Genomic DNA, 17907 nt, shown 5'->3' on the forward strand with positions numbered 1-17907 from the left:
TTTTATAAAATCAAGGAAAATTATAAAATTCATAAATTTGCGAATAAAAATAAATCATTGTCCAGTACGTGCTTAGAACGATTTTAGATATCTAAAAATGATGTTAAGATCGATAATAAAAATTTGGGCATTAGAGGGTTAAGTTCTAGTTTTTTTTGTTAAGTAAAAATAATATTAAATACTAGTGGCCCCGTCAAACTTCGTTTTGCCAGCAACAGTGAAATAATCGTGTAAGTCTATTAGTCCGTTCTTAAGCCATTTCGTGACATTCAAACACCATTCCATTTTTTTTTTTATTTATATAGAAGATCATCGAAAACACAAAAATGTACAAACTCAAGAACAAGCATCACCAAATTAGAACTTTTTGGTAAGACAATTTTTTGTAAAGTTTTATGAATAAGCGTATGACTGTTGGTTTAAGGCTCCTAATTAAACTTTTAGTCTCCATGTGGGGAATGGGTTCTGGTCTGCTCAAAGATTAAGGTCCCAGCAAATTAGGGATGTGAACGTGCGTGACGTGGAAACGTCCAGTATCAACAGTTTCTCAAATTGTCAGCCACTTCAGCCCTTTTCCCTCTTCCTCGATGCAGACTTATTATATGGAGGTTACAAAATGTTCTATAGATTGCTAAGTTTTTCTGGACATCTTCTCCTACCTCTTGGAACAGGATTTAAACATGTTTGCTATAATGCTATGCTAAAAAACTGTCCAAAATATTACGGGGTCGAAAGTCTTATCATAAATAAAATGAACTCGATCACGGCTCTTGCCATTGCTCAAACATTCTTGAGTTCATTCCCAAGTGCATCTCTTATAAAAAAAAAACTGAACATATATGGGATCGTCCATTAAAAAAATCATACCAGAGGGGGAGGGGGATCGAGATACCGCCAAAATTGTCTGACGTTAATAATGGAAAGCCCCTATGTCTATCAAATTTACATAGGAAATTCTTTGATGCCATGTTATATAGAAAAAGCAGAGGTCTTTGCAACTCTCTTAAGTACGTATTCAACTAGTCACAAATTCTGGTTGTTGCTAGGACGTGGCCAAAACAACTCACGATTGTTGAAGGATGGGCCAATCTTGTCCAACAGGCTATGCTAAGTTTGAAAACTCCAATTGATTTGAGGATAACAAGGAGTCGAACCTTATTGAATCACCAACCAGTCTTCATAATTCTTTATAGATCTTTGACCAACGATGACGATCGCTAACGGTTCAAAACGAAAATCACTGACTGGTTGACCGGGACATGACTTGACACCTTACCATGTATAGTATAAGCTCAACATTAACATAATGTGGAAAATTCAACTCTGAGGCTATTGAAAAGTATTTTAATTGCTTGAAAATAAATATTCAGTTTATATTCTAAACATTTTGAAAATAAAAAAATCGATTTTGGTGTGTTGATAAAAACGGAATAATTAGTTGACGAAATCGGAGCGTGACAAAATCGGAACGTGATAAAAACGGAACATACCTGTATAAGAAACACATGACGATTTGAGATTTTTAAAAATGTCCCTTCTTATGAGGTTTTTAAACGAGGCACGGGGAAAGAGTGCCACTCGTATGGGGCAAGAAGACCACCAGGGCAAAATTCCACAAATATTGTATATTATTATTTCCGCGCCTAAACGATAAATTCTAGAGTAAGTAAAGATTAAAACTGAGGGATAAAAGTTGACTTATAGTTAACAAGTAATTTTACGAAATTAATTTAGTTCTCATCTTATTTGACTGTAACAATAAAAGTATAAATTTTCAGAAACCATTTTGAATGTCCAAAATGGTTTATTTTGATTTCATTTAGTAGGAAACATTGATTTAATGCAATATTAAACAACAAAAATAAAAGTTCATTTGATTTTAAATGAGAAAATTGCGGTGTCCCTCTTGCCCCATAAGACATACTGTTTTTATATTTGTAAAACTTAATGTGAAAAGGACTTTTTTGAAAAAAATTCCTCACAGCTATATTAAACAATTGAAAATCATCAATACTGTGCGGAAAAATCAATATGTTTTGTATTTATTGTGAGTCCAACCTTTGTTTTCCAGCCATACATTCTTATAATATTTCGCATTTTTCGCGTTGGTGAGTTAAAGACATTTTTCTAATTTTTTGTACTAAACATTTTTAACTGTAATATTTACACAACCCTCAATTAGTACTCAATTTATTCTTATCCTGAGTTTAACATAAAAAAAAAGATTTGAACTACGTGAAATTAGAGGTGGCCACGGTGCCCCGACAGACCGTTATTATGTAAAAAAATTGTCCGTCAAATCTGAGCACAGGGCTCGATTCCTGAGGTCACTCTGCACCTTTGGGCCAATTTTTAAAAAAATCCCTAGGAGGAATCTCGAGAAATCTTGATTTGAAGTTTTTTACTTAAAAATTCAATATAATCCATATTAAAATTTTGCAATAGCACTGAAAAAACCTACAAAAACGCTCAAAAAGTTGGCCAAACTGTTCTCAACTAGTATACAATTGTTACCGTTGTTAATATTTACAACTGGCTTAACTTAATCCACTCCTTAAAGTGAAGATGAATGATAAAATAAGTTAAATCGAAGCCATACTTCAAATTTTCAAGAGCACAAATCTGGAGAACCGAATTCCCGTTTTAGCTGAGGATTTAATCGATTGGTCACCACCAGCTAGTGACCAGTCGGTTAGGTTTTCAGCTTAAACGGATGCTTGGTTTTCCAGATTCGTGATCTTAAAAATTTAATGTTTGGCTTCGATTTAACTTTTTTTTTTTTTTCATAGTTTACTGGTTTAAATTTCATTGATTGTTGTTTTCCGTATTAAACAAATTGAAAAGTAATAAAAATAAATCAATAATTAACAATGTAGTTATTAAAAAAAGGATCTGAGAATAATTGTTGCACAAAAATAGTTAGCAGATAAGTCATGTGAATACTTTTATAGTCAATTAGAGCTAGTATTACCGATTGTTTCAAATTTTGAATGATTTGGTTACTCTGGTACGCTCAAGTCAATAACAGAATGATCATACGCCGATGTCTTCCACGGGGTCACTGAGCTTCACCTGATTGATGCAACTTTTTCTTCCGGCATTCGCACTAAATGACCAGCTCACTGAAGTTTGCCTATTTTATTCGCTCAATAGTTTTCGCTCCTGTTGTCAAATAAATGTACTAAGGGAGCCAAGAATAAGTGTTTTAAGCATGACAAATTAACAGTGATGTTTCTTTTAGGCATGTTTGCATTCATCGTTGTTCTCTTTGCATTATTATTGAAAACTGATTTGGTTTTCGAAACACTTTTCAGTGTTGTACAATAAAGGATCACGAGGTGTTTTGGCGAAGTTGTCAATGAAATAATGGATCAATGAAGTCAGATAAGCCTTTATCAAGCAACAGTGTAGAAATTTCGTTTCCCTTTGCAAGTTTCGGGTCCCTAAGCTGGTTACGTAATCCATAAAGGAAATATTCGCAGCCAGAACACGTGTTTTTACTCCAAGGGAAACATTATTATCATACGTCACAATTGTTATACGGCTCTTCAACAAATTCATCCACATCTCAATCAAGCATTGCTTCAGCACCAACACATCTGAACTTGCTTCTTTTTCTACATGCAACCATATACATTTCGGTAGATTAAATGGCATTACAAGCTTATCCTAGTTGTCCATCTTTGAAATAGTGAAACCCTTCTTTACTGAACTGCGCGATCGATTCCAATAAAGTCATGGTCTGCAAAATCAAGGAGTATATGCGACAAAACGCAATATTGAACAGTAAATTGAGTAAACTCATCTCTTCTTATTCCATGTAATTTTCAAAAAAAATAAGATCCTCGTCTATAATAATTTCACCTGATTGTATTTGTCAGCTTTATCAGCTTTAAGTCTTATTCTTAAGTCTTTGATATTACCTGCAACAGCTATTTTTTTTGTTACTGAATCAAACGCGACTTAGAAGTCAATAAACAGATTGACGATGAATCCCGAAAAAAAACGAAATGAAGGGTTGCAAATATATAGAGTGAAAGTCCTATTGAAGTTGATACTTAAATAGTACTTATTGGGAATTTGTTTGAAGTTGTTAATCGTCGAACACTTGCTACATATAATCGGTGTTCGGACAGATCTGGCTAGATGACATTGTGGCCTTGCAAAGATAAGTCAAGGACTCCATCAATTACAGTACTTCCAATTCTATTGATGTTTCTTCAAATAGATAAGTTCCCTTCTTACAGCAAAAAATGCACATTTTTTATTATATTTATACCGAATGCTTCGGGTGCGTTTTCCTGAAACCAATAAAAAAACATTTGGTCCAGTCTGTCTGAACACCGACCATATGACAATCATGTTTCTCGTGTAGTTTTAATCCTGTTGTAGTTGAGAATGTAGAACAAAACATTGTTAATGTAAAATGCTGAGGGCAATACTCGGTGAAAAAATTGACGTAAACATCAAGAGTAGTACCAGATGTACAAAAAGCAATTTTTATTAAGCAAAATAAATACGGCAGACTTTGGTGGGCTGGTCACTTAGTATGAAAGTCGTAAAATAAGCTGTCAATTAATAATATTATGCATTGAATGTTTCACGTTTATCGAACGTGACATCAATTATATATTGACATTTATTTCTTAGATTTCATTCTATTAAACGAAGCTTACTGGTTTAAGCCATGTAAAAATATACTAAAGCCACTCTGGTAAGTTAAGCCAGTTGTAAATATTTCTTATTGTAACAAAGGTAACAATTGTATACTAGTTGAGAACAGTTTGTCCAACTTTTTGAGCGTTTTTGTAGGTTTTTTAAGTGCTTTTGCGAAATGTTAATATTGATTATATTGAATTTTTAAGTAAAAAACTTCAAATCAAGATTTCTTGAGATTCCTCCTAGGGATTTTTTTAAAAATTGACCCAAAGGTGCAGAATGACCTCAGGAATCGAGCCCTGTGCTCAGATTTGGTGGACATTTTTTTTACATAATAACGGTCTGTCGGGGCACCATGGTGGCACTAATGCCCCGGGTGTCGCTCTTGCCCCATGCCCCCCTACACGACGAAACACGTATCAAATGCACAAATTGAAATTGAAACTGGGGATTTTTTTTAATTTTCGTACGGGTTCGGGCCGAAAGGTCTCAGCTTTTCATTAAACTTTTTCCACAGGCTCATCAATATATAAATAAAAAAAAATTGAGAAAAATTCAGGGTCGCCTATTTTCCCGGAAAAACTTAGTTGGAAATTTTTTGTTTTCCTCTGACACTACTTACTATGGAAAATCATAACTCCAGAACAAAGCATCATAGAAACAAGGTTTTTTTTTATGAAAATGAAAGCAAATTTTCTCAGGAATAAAAAAAAATATTAACTGGAAAAAGTTTTCCACAAAATTTTGCACCTTTGAGAAAATTCGTAAAGAAAAGCCGGAAAAACTATGCTCCAACGCGTGGAAAATTTTCAAAAAAATATGTTTGAGAAAAAAATTTCATAAGCTTTAATCACTGAAATTTTTAAAATGTACTTTTTTTTCAATTTTGAGTTATGGCCAATTTTGTAAAAAAATGTGCAAATGTGCCATTTTGAGCCTTTTCTTTCATAACTCAAGAAAGAAGCATCGTAGAAACAAAGTTTTATTTTTATTTTTTATTTATGAAAATGAAATCAAATTTTCTCAGGAATAAAAATAAAATATAAACTGGACACAGTTTTCCACAAAATTTTCCACGGTTGAGAAATTCGTAAAGAAAAGCAGGAAAAACTCTGTTCCAATTAGTGGAAAACTTTCAAAAATATATTTTTGAGAAGGTAATTTCATAAGCTTTAATCGCTGAAATTTTTGAAATGTACTTTTTTTCGTTTTTGAGTTATGGCCAGTTTTGTGGAAAATGACCATATAAGCCTTTTCTTTGAAAACCCATATTTCAATCGAAGCATCGGAAAAACAAAGATTTTTTTATCAAAGCAATTGCAAATTATTTAAAACATCTGAAAAAAGATATGGGATTGGTTTTAATGAAGTATAGTCGGAATGGATGATATTTTTCATGAAAAATTACACTGCTAAGAAAAACTGAAAAAAAAACTGTTTCTGCCTTAATTTTTCATTACACTGAAGAGGGATTTTTTTTTTCTATGGAACAAATAAGAATATTATTATTATTTTTTTAATTTTATTTATTCAATTATTCAGTATATAACTTACATTTTCATCTTAATACTATCTGTATTTTCAACCGGGAAGATTGTCTTTGGTTGCTAACACCAGAAGATTTTCGTTTCTTTGTATTATTAAGAACAAAGCATGCTGTATTTTCTTGGTTTTCATGTGCATCTGAGAATTCACTAGCAAAAATGCTAAGGGAATTCTACATTCTTAACAGTAATTTGTTAATGTATCCTAATTGAGCGTACTTGACGTAAGTTTTGACAATGGAATCGTTTTTGGCGATGCCATTTTTAGTGAGAGCCGCATTTTCCTTGTTCATATCGTTTTCCGAACTAATGTCAAACATGAATCTTCAGTAGTGTCATCCTTAACCATTGAAATCATTGTTTCGAAAAGTTGACAAATTTACGCAGAAGGTAAACGCAATTTTTGCAAAAATCTTGACTTTCATTATCTTATGAATATGAGAAAGTGAAGCACCATTCATGATTTGAAAATGTTCCATCAATAAATGCTGATACGAACTTTTAACGAGATGAGTCATTCCGATCAACCCCGCTAATCAATGATACCCCGGTACCCCGGATTACGGTACACGTAATAAATCAACATAGGCAAATCTACAGAGTCCTAACCACATTGGCAGTCGGATAGCCGAGACAGGTGAAAGTGTCATGCTTTTGCTAAAATTTTTCTTCTCTTTCTTTACCAATTGACCATTCTTGCGATGTACAAAGTAGCAATCACGAAGATACTCTATGCCGTGAAAAGTAATGAAAATTTCTAACCCGAATAGATTCTCGATTTGTGGGATTTGAACCCATAACCCTCAACCTGGCCTGGCTGAGTAGCTACGTGTTAACTGCTACAATATTTCAGCCCCCTGATGTAAGCGTGAGCAATAAAAGAAAAAAACACTAAGAACCCGAAGGAAATTGAGTCATTGCAATGTCCAAGTTAGGACGTAACGCCAAATACCATACTAAATATAAATTGTGACTGAATTCTCGTGTTAGTGAGAGCTGCCGAAACAGTTATTGGAACCTCAAGTAGCTTCATAGCTTGTCTTTTTAATTGATAATAATCTCTTTTATTATTGATTATTCATATCTTGTACATTCCATGTACGATAGTAATTCTCAAACATCCGAACCTAAGGAGCTTTGTTCAAACTGATTGTTTTATTAATTTACCTCCCATATGTAACTCGAGAGGACATAAATTCCAACCAATCTCTCAATGCAACCACCAGCTTTATTACCACTAAAGAGTATGCCATAAAGTTAATTGCTGCTTCCTTCCACAGAAGGCGCCTGAAATGGAAAATGCAACTCTTTGTCAAACGACTCTTGTGAAGCAAGTTGCTCAGTTACCTCTTCTAGAGTATCACTTGTACTGGGCTGCAAACATATCCACACCCTCTGTAGCAATCATCTTCCCCAACAACTGCAACAATACAGATATTTAGCTTCTTGAGTGCTGTTGACTGTGCTTTCTTTAACTATTTCGCCAGCATTTTCATTTTCCGTTTGCTGTCTTCGCTGCAAAGCTCTTACGGCACGTACCTCATATCTTCCCCTGCCTCCCCTGGAGCAGAATAACGTAGACATTGTTGCCCGAGGAGGTCCTTGTCGTTGTGTCATTCCGATGCCAAACAACAATACTCAACCGTATAGCTGAAGATCCACCTATATCATCCGGTGTCTAACTCTCGCTCGCTCGCTCCAGAAAAGTTGGATGGAAAAGTTGCCAACAATATATCCACTTCAACGTGATGTGAATAAATATTTCTGCCCCGGCGAACTCTCGATGGAAGGACGGGAGACGCTGTGCACAAAGGCGGAAGCTGCATTTTTGAAGCAACTATTTCAGTGTCACTCAATGGCGCTGGATGCGCTTCTGCCTTCTGGATGGGTGCTTATCGTAAGTATTCCCGGGCTGCTTCGGATGAAACTTTGTTGATTATTTGCGAGATCTTGGAGGGATTATTGCTGGAAACGACAACTCTCCTGAAGGAATCTTGCCATGCCGTGCTTGAGGAATGCTCTTGTCAGATTTAGCGTGGAATCAGGAACGGAGCGTGCAATTAATCGGAAACATGCTGTTAGCACCTGTTGTAATGGTAACAGAGATTATTAGCATTTCAAAACATGTATTCAAAACGTGTTGCTATTAATTTATCAAAATTAATAGCACAATAAATGGAGCCCTTTTTCTTAGAAAACTGTTTTTGATACTTTAAAATGGAACAAAAGACAACTTCCCTAATAACTGTTACCATTAATGCTTTGGGTAAACTTCTAATTACTGCTGGAAAAATTAAAAAAGGATCATTTTACAAATTTCTGTAGTATTTATGCTTATAACTGAAGCAATTTTATGAACATCTATTATCATGGAGTGAAGAGAACTGTTCTAGCCGGATGAGTTAAAATTCACACAAATAAAGTCCAAAAAATCTATTATCATGAAAGGCAGCATGCATGCAGGAATGCATTGAAATGATTCTCATGAAGGATTTATTGTTTATTTCTTTATTTATTTGGCTTTACATCAATTAACTTGATAAAACCTTGCCAACAATATTTCGCCAATTCACTCGATTCATGGCCGTTCTCTCCATCCTCGACTGCGACCCAGCAGCGTAGCTAGGGGGTGCGGTAGATGCCGGCTCCGAAATTATAGTGAATACTTCTCATATAAGTAGAGATTCAGTTTTTAACAAACTAAAATGTATACAGGCAGGAAAGATCAGGTTTGGAGGGGATCTGAATTATTAATGTGTTAGGGCCCCTATAGCATCCAGTATATTGGTAAAGGAAGCGTTTATTTCAACGTTTTAGAACAACACTTTTTAGAGCAACATAGTTTTTTTTTTAATTCAATATCCGAGAACCCTCTATAACTTGAGCCTGAGCTGGTCTCCATGTTTGTAGCATAACATGATAACGTAAACAGAAAGAAAGAAATAAAAAGGTTTAAACCAATTTTTTCCAAGAAATTTAAAACAAAATAAATAAACTGGGGATTCCATATAAATTCCTCAAGAAATTTTGAGTTCTTTCGAACATTGAATAATCCATACTTTCTTCAGTTTGATAGTTAAACCCCTTAATTTCAGCTACAGAAATTATTCTTGTATTTCCTCCATGGCTTGCACTCGAGATTTTCCAGGTATTTACTCTAGAAAATGTTGCAGGACATTGTGCAGAGTTCCGTTTGGTACATTTTCCAATAATTATTTATCAGTTTTTGTAGAGACCTTGTCTAGAGTCCATTTAAAATCTGGAGATCTCTAAAAGACTTCTCTCTTCTAGGAATTTATCAAGTATTTCACCGGGTTCGGTGGTATCTCTAGGATGGATTTCATAGATTTCTCCCGGTTTTTTCATAAATTCCCACCTACTATTTCTAAAAAAAAATCATCAGCACCTCCGTGGACAAATTCCTTGAGAAATGTTAAATGATTTATTGAAGGTTCTCGTAAAGCAAACTCATGAGAAATTTTTCTTGACATGTTTAGATAAATTTCTGGTTGAAATATAAAAGAAACTTTGAACGAACATAAAAGAAGATTCTAAAAAAAAACTCCGAGTAGATATCTATGGTAATTTCTGAAATCTATGGAAGAGTTGCTGGATGAGTCCCGAGTAAGATCACCGCGTTGAAAAATTGTTGAACGAACCTTTTAACAAAACCCTAAAGTAATTTCTGAGGGTATTTTTGAAAAAAAAAATCAGGATCAATTCCAAAAGGTATCCCATACTAAAATCTGAGAAAAATTCCTAGAAAAGTTTGAGGAGGAATCGCTCAATAAAATCTTCGAAATAATAGCTGAAGGAAACTTTCAGTTAACACCGGAATGAAGTGCTGAAGAAATTTATGGAAAAAATCACTGAATATATATTCCTAGTAATAGTTGACACAACGTCACGAGGAATTCACACAGACATTTTGATCAAGACCTAGAGACATGTCTGGTTTGATTCTCCGCGGAATCCTTATTAACCTGTGGTACCGGTTCAGTCTCGTTCTGTTCAGGTCACGTTTTTCATGATGTCATTATAGTTAATATTTTTAATTGCTTAGAAGCTATAATTATTACCGTAATTCGGGGTGTAGTTGTTCAGTGGGGAGAAGTTGATCATTCATGTACCCACATGTATAAACTGTTAAGAGAGCTATGATACGATTTCAATCATCTCCATTTCTATGATGTCGAATTACCTGATAGTTGTTCTTAATATTTCTAAAGTTGGTTTGACATTGAAAATAATTATACCATGAAAAAACATATTTTTTATGAAATGTTTGATAAACTGTTGAAGGTTTCTCCTCTAAACAATTGACTATTGCCAAGGCTATATAAAGATACCATTTAAATGAACTGTTACATACATTCCAGATATGTTCTATGAATCCAGTTTTGAATTTGCATTGATAATAAAATATCATTTTCAGAGAAAACAATGTTCTTTTTTGAGCGAGTTGCTAATTTCAAAGAACATTGCATACCTTTAGGCGTTTACTGTGGTGTATTCTGTAATTCACAACATTCAATTCTAAAATTGACCGATTTATTAACAATTTGTAAGATTTTTGAGACTTGATTCAAATTCAGTGACCCCAAATTGAGTAAATAGCAAATATCTTCACTCTAGGAAACCGATCGCAGTAATTGATCAACTTTACCCCGGAATCAAAAACTCCACTTTTTGATTTCTAAAAAATGTTTTTATTATTAGGGTAACATTTTGTCAAAATGTCGTTTGTATAATTCGATAAACATCCAACCATTACAGGTTTTAAAAATATTTGGATGAAAATACATGTATCCTACTAGAAACCATAGAGCAGAATCGCTTAAAAGTGATCAACTTCACCCCATTTTACGGTACCGTAAAACGGGGTATCTTTGATAATGCGGGTAACTTTGATAGTGCGAGACCCAGAACATACTAAACGAAATAACAAAGTTTCTATTAATCAGTTAAGCAAAACTAATGCAGAAGTAAAGAGTATTAGTATGACACTTCATGTCAAAGCTATTTTTGTTGGAATCAAACACATTTGAGGATTTGTATGCAAATATTGAAAATTTGTAAGATTTTAGCATTTCTGAAATGCGCACAAACAATCAGTTCTACGATCACTATGTGATGAAGTCTTAATAAGTTCGTCATTTATCCTTGACAGCCTAGTTATATTAGATCATAAATTCGGTCTCAAATCTCTTAGCGACAACAATTTGTATAAACTGGGACCATTTTTGTAACCTAAGTCAGAAATTTCCATATAGAGTTAAACGCCTAAAGGTATGCAACGCCCTATAAATGTTAAATAATTCATTCAATTTTGCTCGATTTGCACTCCATTATCAAAGTTACCCCAAAGCAGAAAACCGACTTTCGATTATATTCAAAATTATATATCCATTCAGCATGAATCTTTTGGCAATCTTTCAACTGTAATCGATAGTTAGGATGCCAGTACTTGTTTTAAAAATATAAATTATAAATCTTTGAAACAGCATGCATAAATATTCAAGTTTTCTTCGAAAAAACTATCAAAGTTACCCCGTTTTACGGTACACTTCATTACGTGTAATTTCCTAAATACACCCGATTCTGTTTTTGCACGGATTTTTTTTACACGGCCGTGCAAAAAAAGTTTCCATACATTTTTTTCCGCCAAAACCTTATTTTTGCACGAAACGTCGAAAACTGGTGTTACTTTTTGTACACGGTTTTTGAAATTTTGAACTGAAAACTTTTTTTGCACGGTACGCATCCCCCGTGCAAAAACAGAATCGGGTGTAAACAGTTAAGAAACAATGGAGTTACATTATTTTACACTACAAATCCTAATGTTGATTTAAGGGATATTATTATTTCCATTACTTGTCAAATGTAGCTTAGCGTTGCGAACACCATCTTTACAAAGCTGTTGTCCGGCATTCTTGCAACATGCCCTGCCCAGCGTATCCTTCCAGCTTTAGCTACCTTCACGAAACTGGGTTCGCCGTAGAGTTGAGCGAGCTCGTGGTTCATCCTTCGCCGCCACGCGCCGTCCTCCTGCACGCCGCCGAAGATCGTCCTTAGCACTCGGCGTTCGAAAACCCCAAGAGCTTGCAAGTCCTCCTCGAGCATAGTCCACGCCTCATGCCTATAGAGGACTATCGGTCTTATGAGCGTTTTGTACATCGTGCATTTGGTGCGGGGCTGAATCTTTCTTGACCGCAGTTTCTTCTGGAGGCCATTGAAGGATCGACTTCCAATGATGATGCGCCTTCGTATTTTCCGACTAACATTGTTGTCAGCCGTCAGCAAGGATCCGAGGTAGACGAACTCGTCCACCACCTCAAAGGTATCCCCGTCTTTTGTGACACTGCTTCCTAGGCGGGTTTTGTTGCGTTCAGTTCCGCCAACCACCATGTACTACGTTTTCGACGCATTCACCACCAGTCCGACTCTTGTTGCTTCGCGTTTCATGCGGGTGAACAAATCTGCCACTGTTTCAATTTTTCTCCCAATAATATCCACGTCGTCCGCGAAGCAGACAAATTGCACAGCGCAACAAAAATGACATTTTTGCGTGTCTCAAGGACCAAATTATGTGTCTCTAGTAGATTTGGAGTTACTGAATCTGATTCCGTTCTCAGAAATTTCCCAGCACGTCACAATTTTTAGCAACAGGTCGCCAAAGTTGTATAAAACAATGGTTTTATTGATGTTTACCTCAAATTTGAAGTATATTTTATCAAACTTTTTTGTGATCTTATCCACCAAACATGCAAAAGAGAACTTAAACTTTCGTTTTAGATACATTTTGGTTGAAATTTCATGATTAAATTGAGATTAAACCGATTTTTTCAACATGCTTGCAGTCTCCATACAAAATTCTTCGTTTCTCTTATATGGCAAAATACAATACTTTTCTAAACCATCATAAAATAACTTCTCCGCATAAAAAGTATTATAAACTTTGATGATAAGTATTGTTATACACATAAAGTTTGAATTCTGTGGCAAATTAAGCGAATAAATTGACTTACAAGCTGGCAAACTTGCATGCAAGTTGGCTGAAATAGTCAATTTTTGCATTTTCTACATCCAATATCTCAAAAACTAGACGTGCTATGATATTTCTGTAAACGGCAATGGATTCAGCAACCCTTTATTAAGTTAATAGAGGTATTTCGATGCTGGAGACAAAAACGTGTTCCGCAGTGTTGTCCGGATCTCGTAAAAATCGTGCCTCGATTGTTAAGTCTAGCTCTCCGCATGACACCTTCAAGCGAAATATTGAACAACAGGCACGAAAGTCCATCGCCTTGTCGTAGTCCCCGCCGAGCTCGAACGAACTGGAGCGTTCCTCCGAGATCTTCACGCAGTTTTGCACACCGTCCATCGTTGTTCTAATCAATATTGTGGGCTTCCTGGGAAAGCTGTTCTCGTCCATGATCTTCCATAGATCCAAGGTCAATACTGTCATATGCAGGCTTGAAATCGTTGATCAGATGGTGCATAGGGACCTGGTATTCACGGAATTTCTGGAGGATTTGCCGCATGGAAAAGATCTGGTCCGTTGTCGAGCGGCAAGTCGGTGAAATCTATCAGTCGTAGGCCGTTCTCGTTCGTCAGCCGGTGGGCGCTGAACTTTCCAATCGTCGGTCTGAACTCCTCCTCCTGGCCAACCTAAGCGTTCAGATGTCCTATGACGATCTTGACGTCGTGGCTTGGGCAGCGATCGTACTCGCGTTCGAATTGCGCGTAAAATGCGTCCTTGTCATAATCAGTGCTTCCGGAGTGGCATTTTGTTTCAGTGTAATTGTTCCCGATCGTCGATTTTTTTCTTACAAAATGTGTTATAACTCTGTCTGGTAAGTAGTTAAATTAACAAAAATTATAACAAAATAAAAATTATAACAAAATTTCTACTACACTAAACAAAATTGAAACAAAATGTGTTAGAATTTAAACAAAAATATAACTTCTTTTGTTTCAAATCCAGCAAAACTATAACTCATTTTGTTATTTCCCATATCAATTATAAGAATTATAACAACAATTTTTCATTTATTTGCTCTCAGATTTTTCATAACAATTTGTGTTATAGTTAAGTTTTGAAAGGAAACAAATTTGAAACAGCTTTTGTTATTATAACTGACTTTGTTTTAATTGTGTCATAATTTTTTCGACCAACTCAAAGCTCTGCTAACAAAAATGAAACAAAATGTGTTATTTTTAACAAATTTTGGTATGATTGTGATATGATTTTATTGTAATCCACTGACCTGGTACAGACTAAGCAACTACAAAGCTGTAATTTATTTGATTTCAGTTAGTTATAAAGTGATAAGTAGGTAATTTAGCCATCTTACATGTTCAGTATTTCTCTCGGTTTGTCCTGTCTGATCGATCCGTAAACGGCAAGAACTGTCCTCAGAATTCATACTGTTATCATTTCTAATTTCAGGTTACAAATTCACTAGAACATTCTTCGAGTCGGACAAACCTTTACTGCAAACTTTTTAAATTTATAGGGGCCAACTGTCTGTACTGGATTTGACACTGCTAGTAAAATTTTACAATATAAATGTACAAAAATAAAGAAGATCGACTGATTATTCACTAAATTATAATCGACAAATGTGCACTTCACTCTTCGATTCACTGTACAAACTGCTGACTAACTGTGCCTATTCTCTTGTATTATGTGCTCCATTTTGTCTGATGTACGCCGTGATCTGTCATTCCACTTGACGGAATCGGCTCAGTCGTGAGGGAACGGACAGTGGCTTCACCTCCGTTTTGCGGTCAACAGTGTTGCCGGTAACTACAGTCGAGTCTCCACATCTCGATATCTCTCCATTAGTCGATGATTTCATAAGTCCCTTCAGTCTGCATACATTTTCACTCTCCATATCCCGATATCCTCCTTATCTCGATATCTCCATATCTCGATGCGTTTCTATCAGTGGCGCGGGAAGTGGGTAGGACAGGTAGGACATGTACTACGCACAAAAACACCTGGGTATGACAGTCAAAAGATTGTCCTACCCACGATTCAATAAAAAAAAAACAATGTCAGCAGAAGCTTGAAAAATAAATGAAACTATTTATCATCTGTTCAATCTACATACAAACTCGATCAATGTCGTACTTAGTCTTATGGAAGATGAAAGACACGATAAGGTTTTGCATGGTATTTGCATGGTATTTGAGCATGACACCCAAAAATTCTAGCTCGTGAGGAGAACGATTGAGATTATCTATAGTGTAATTCCTGGGAAACTAATTGTATAATTGATACAAGAAATGATTCTTTTTGCAGATTTGTTGGAGAAATTCCAGCAAAATATTTGATAGAGCTTCTGCACGATGAAATTTTTTTCAAGCATCTTCTGTTTCTGCTGAAAACTTTTGCAATTACTCGGGTCACTTCGATGCAAAGATAAAAACAACTACACAAAATTCACAGAATGTTTGCTGTTCATCCATTTCTTACCTAGGAATTGATGAAGAAATTAGTACAACCTCAGCAGTGCTGAGGGAATGCAGTTTGGTCTATTTTTGACGAATTTGGTTAATAAAATTGACATAAAGGGATGTAAATATCAAAGATATTCATATTTTTTTTAATATGAATGATAACATTCAATGGGTGCTTAGACGAATTTCTCCAAAATTTGCATCAACAATCTTTGAAAACACCATAGCTACTACCTCCAGTGATTTCAGAAGGTTGAAATTTGACATTTTTTTCTCCAAAATTATCGTAGAATTTCCACCAGACATTTTTCACTAATCCTTCAACCAATTTCTCCAGTAGCTACTCTAAAAGATCTTCGAAATATCTCTAAATAATTTCTTCCGAGGAAATCTACAAAGGTTTCTTCCAGAGTGTTTGAAAAAAATAGCTTAATTTTTTTTTGTTGCGATAAACCATGCAAGAATTACTCCACCTGTGCTAAGGGGTTTTCCGAACAAATCTGTTTTTTTTTTCTATGAATTTTATCAGCATTTCATCCAAGTATTACTTAAGTATTACTTCTGCAGTTTTACTTAACATTTCTTAAAAAGTATATCAGAAAAATCCCATTCAATCTTCATAAGTTTATTTAAGTTATCACGCCAGTTTATACTGCAGCATTTTTTTCTTACACAAATTTCTATGAGACTCCGTCCAATGTTTTCCGTGAAATTCCTTTAAAAATCCTTCGGCATACTATATATAAATTGATTTTCCGATTACATTAGCAAACTAACTAGGCAATTTTCTAAAACTCCCTCAAGATTCCAGGAGTTGTTGCAAATATCCTTATTCTTTAATGGTGACTTCAAAACATAACAAGTTTTATCAAAGTTCTAGGATTTTCTTTAAAAATATACTACGGATTTATTTTTCTGAAAAATTTTCTTGGCATTTCCCTGAAGACATTTATGGAAGAATTCCGTAAAAAGACTTACTTGAGAAAATTTCAAACAATTACTGGAGCAATGTATGTAGAAATCTTGGATGGAATCTCTGGATCAAATGCTGGAAATTCTTTAGATAAATCCCTAGCTGAAATCTTATGTGATTCCTGAAAGACTAGAAATTCCTAGAATTTTCTGGAAAAGTTATTGAATGAATTCTACAGGACGTTTTGGCTGGGAATCTTGGAGGTCCCAGGGAAATAGATGGAGGAATCGGTGGATAAAACCTTGAAAAAGTTAGGACCTTTTTGATAAATTTCTCGAAACTTCAGATGATTTCTGAAATAATATTTGAAGAAATTACATTTCTGTGGTTTTCTTTGAAAAAATATAAGTAGAATTCTTTGGGTATCCTACACAAAACTCTTGGAGAAATTGCTTGGGAAATAATCACTAAATGAAATCCTTTAGAAATTTCCAGAACAATATCTAGACCTTTGGGCGAAAAAAAAAATTCCCAAATAAATTTCTGATTAAATACTTGGAGAAAATCTTTTTCGTAGACTGTATTACTTGTAGTAATGTTCCGATAAATTTTCAAAACAAAACGTATTAGATCTTTGAGAAATGTTTGCTCTGATGCTATGAAGAATTAAACTTGCTCTTATTATGTTTCCTCTTTTATGGCTCTTTTTTTCTAGCAATAAATCTTCAATTTCCTATTTTTAGGGGCACTTAGTCGCTACCAGCTTTAAAAAGACGGAAGGTTTTCTTAATCTTGTGCTAACAAGTGGCATGGAAATGAGGGGGTAAGCAGCAAAGAAGTGTAAGTGACAAAAACCTATTTCTGAGAAAATCTATTTTGATATTTTCAACAGATTTTAATTCTATACAAATTGTATGGGAGTCGAAAAAACAAACTAATCTTCTGAGAATTATGTCATTCTTCCTGTTGAGCGGAAAAATCTCATGAAAATATCGTTAGAACGCTTGGAAACAGTAGAATTTAATTTCCTTAACTCATTTTAAAACCGACCACAATGGCACTTACACTTCTTTGCATTTGGGTCCCTTACATATAGTAAGTTCAAGTTCAAGTTAAGGTTCACTATGCACAAAATATTTGCCAACGTTTGTCCTACCCATGGTTTCGAACGTGGACGCGCCTCTGGTTTCTATCGATCGAAGGTTACTAAACCAAAGCTTTGGGATTCAAAACAAATTAGGAGTGCAAAATGACGTCTGTTTGTGTATTACTTTCTTGGCAACGGAGTGTTTTCAATCTAGTATACATCACAAATTTGTTCTT

This window comes from Aedes aegypti, chromosome 3, assembly GCF_002204515.2.
Source record: "Aedes aegypti strain LVP_AGWG chromosome 3, AaegL5.0 Primary Assembly, whole genome shotgun sequence".
NCBI lineage: Eukaryota > Metazoa > Arthropoda > Insecta > Diptera > Culicidae > Aedes > Aedes aegypti.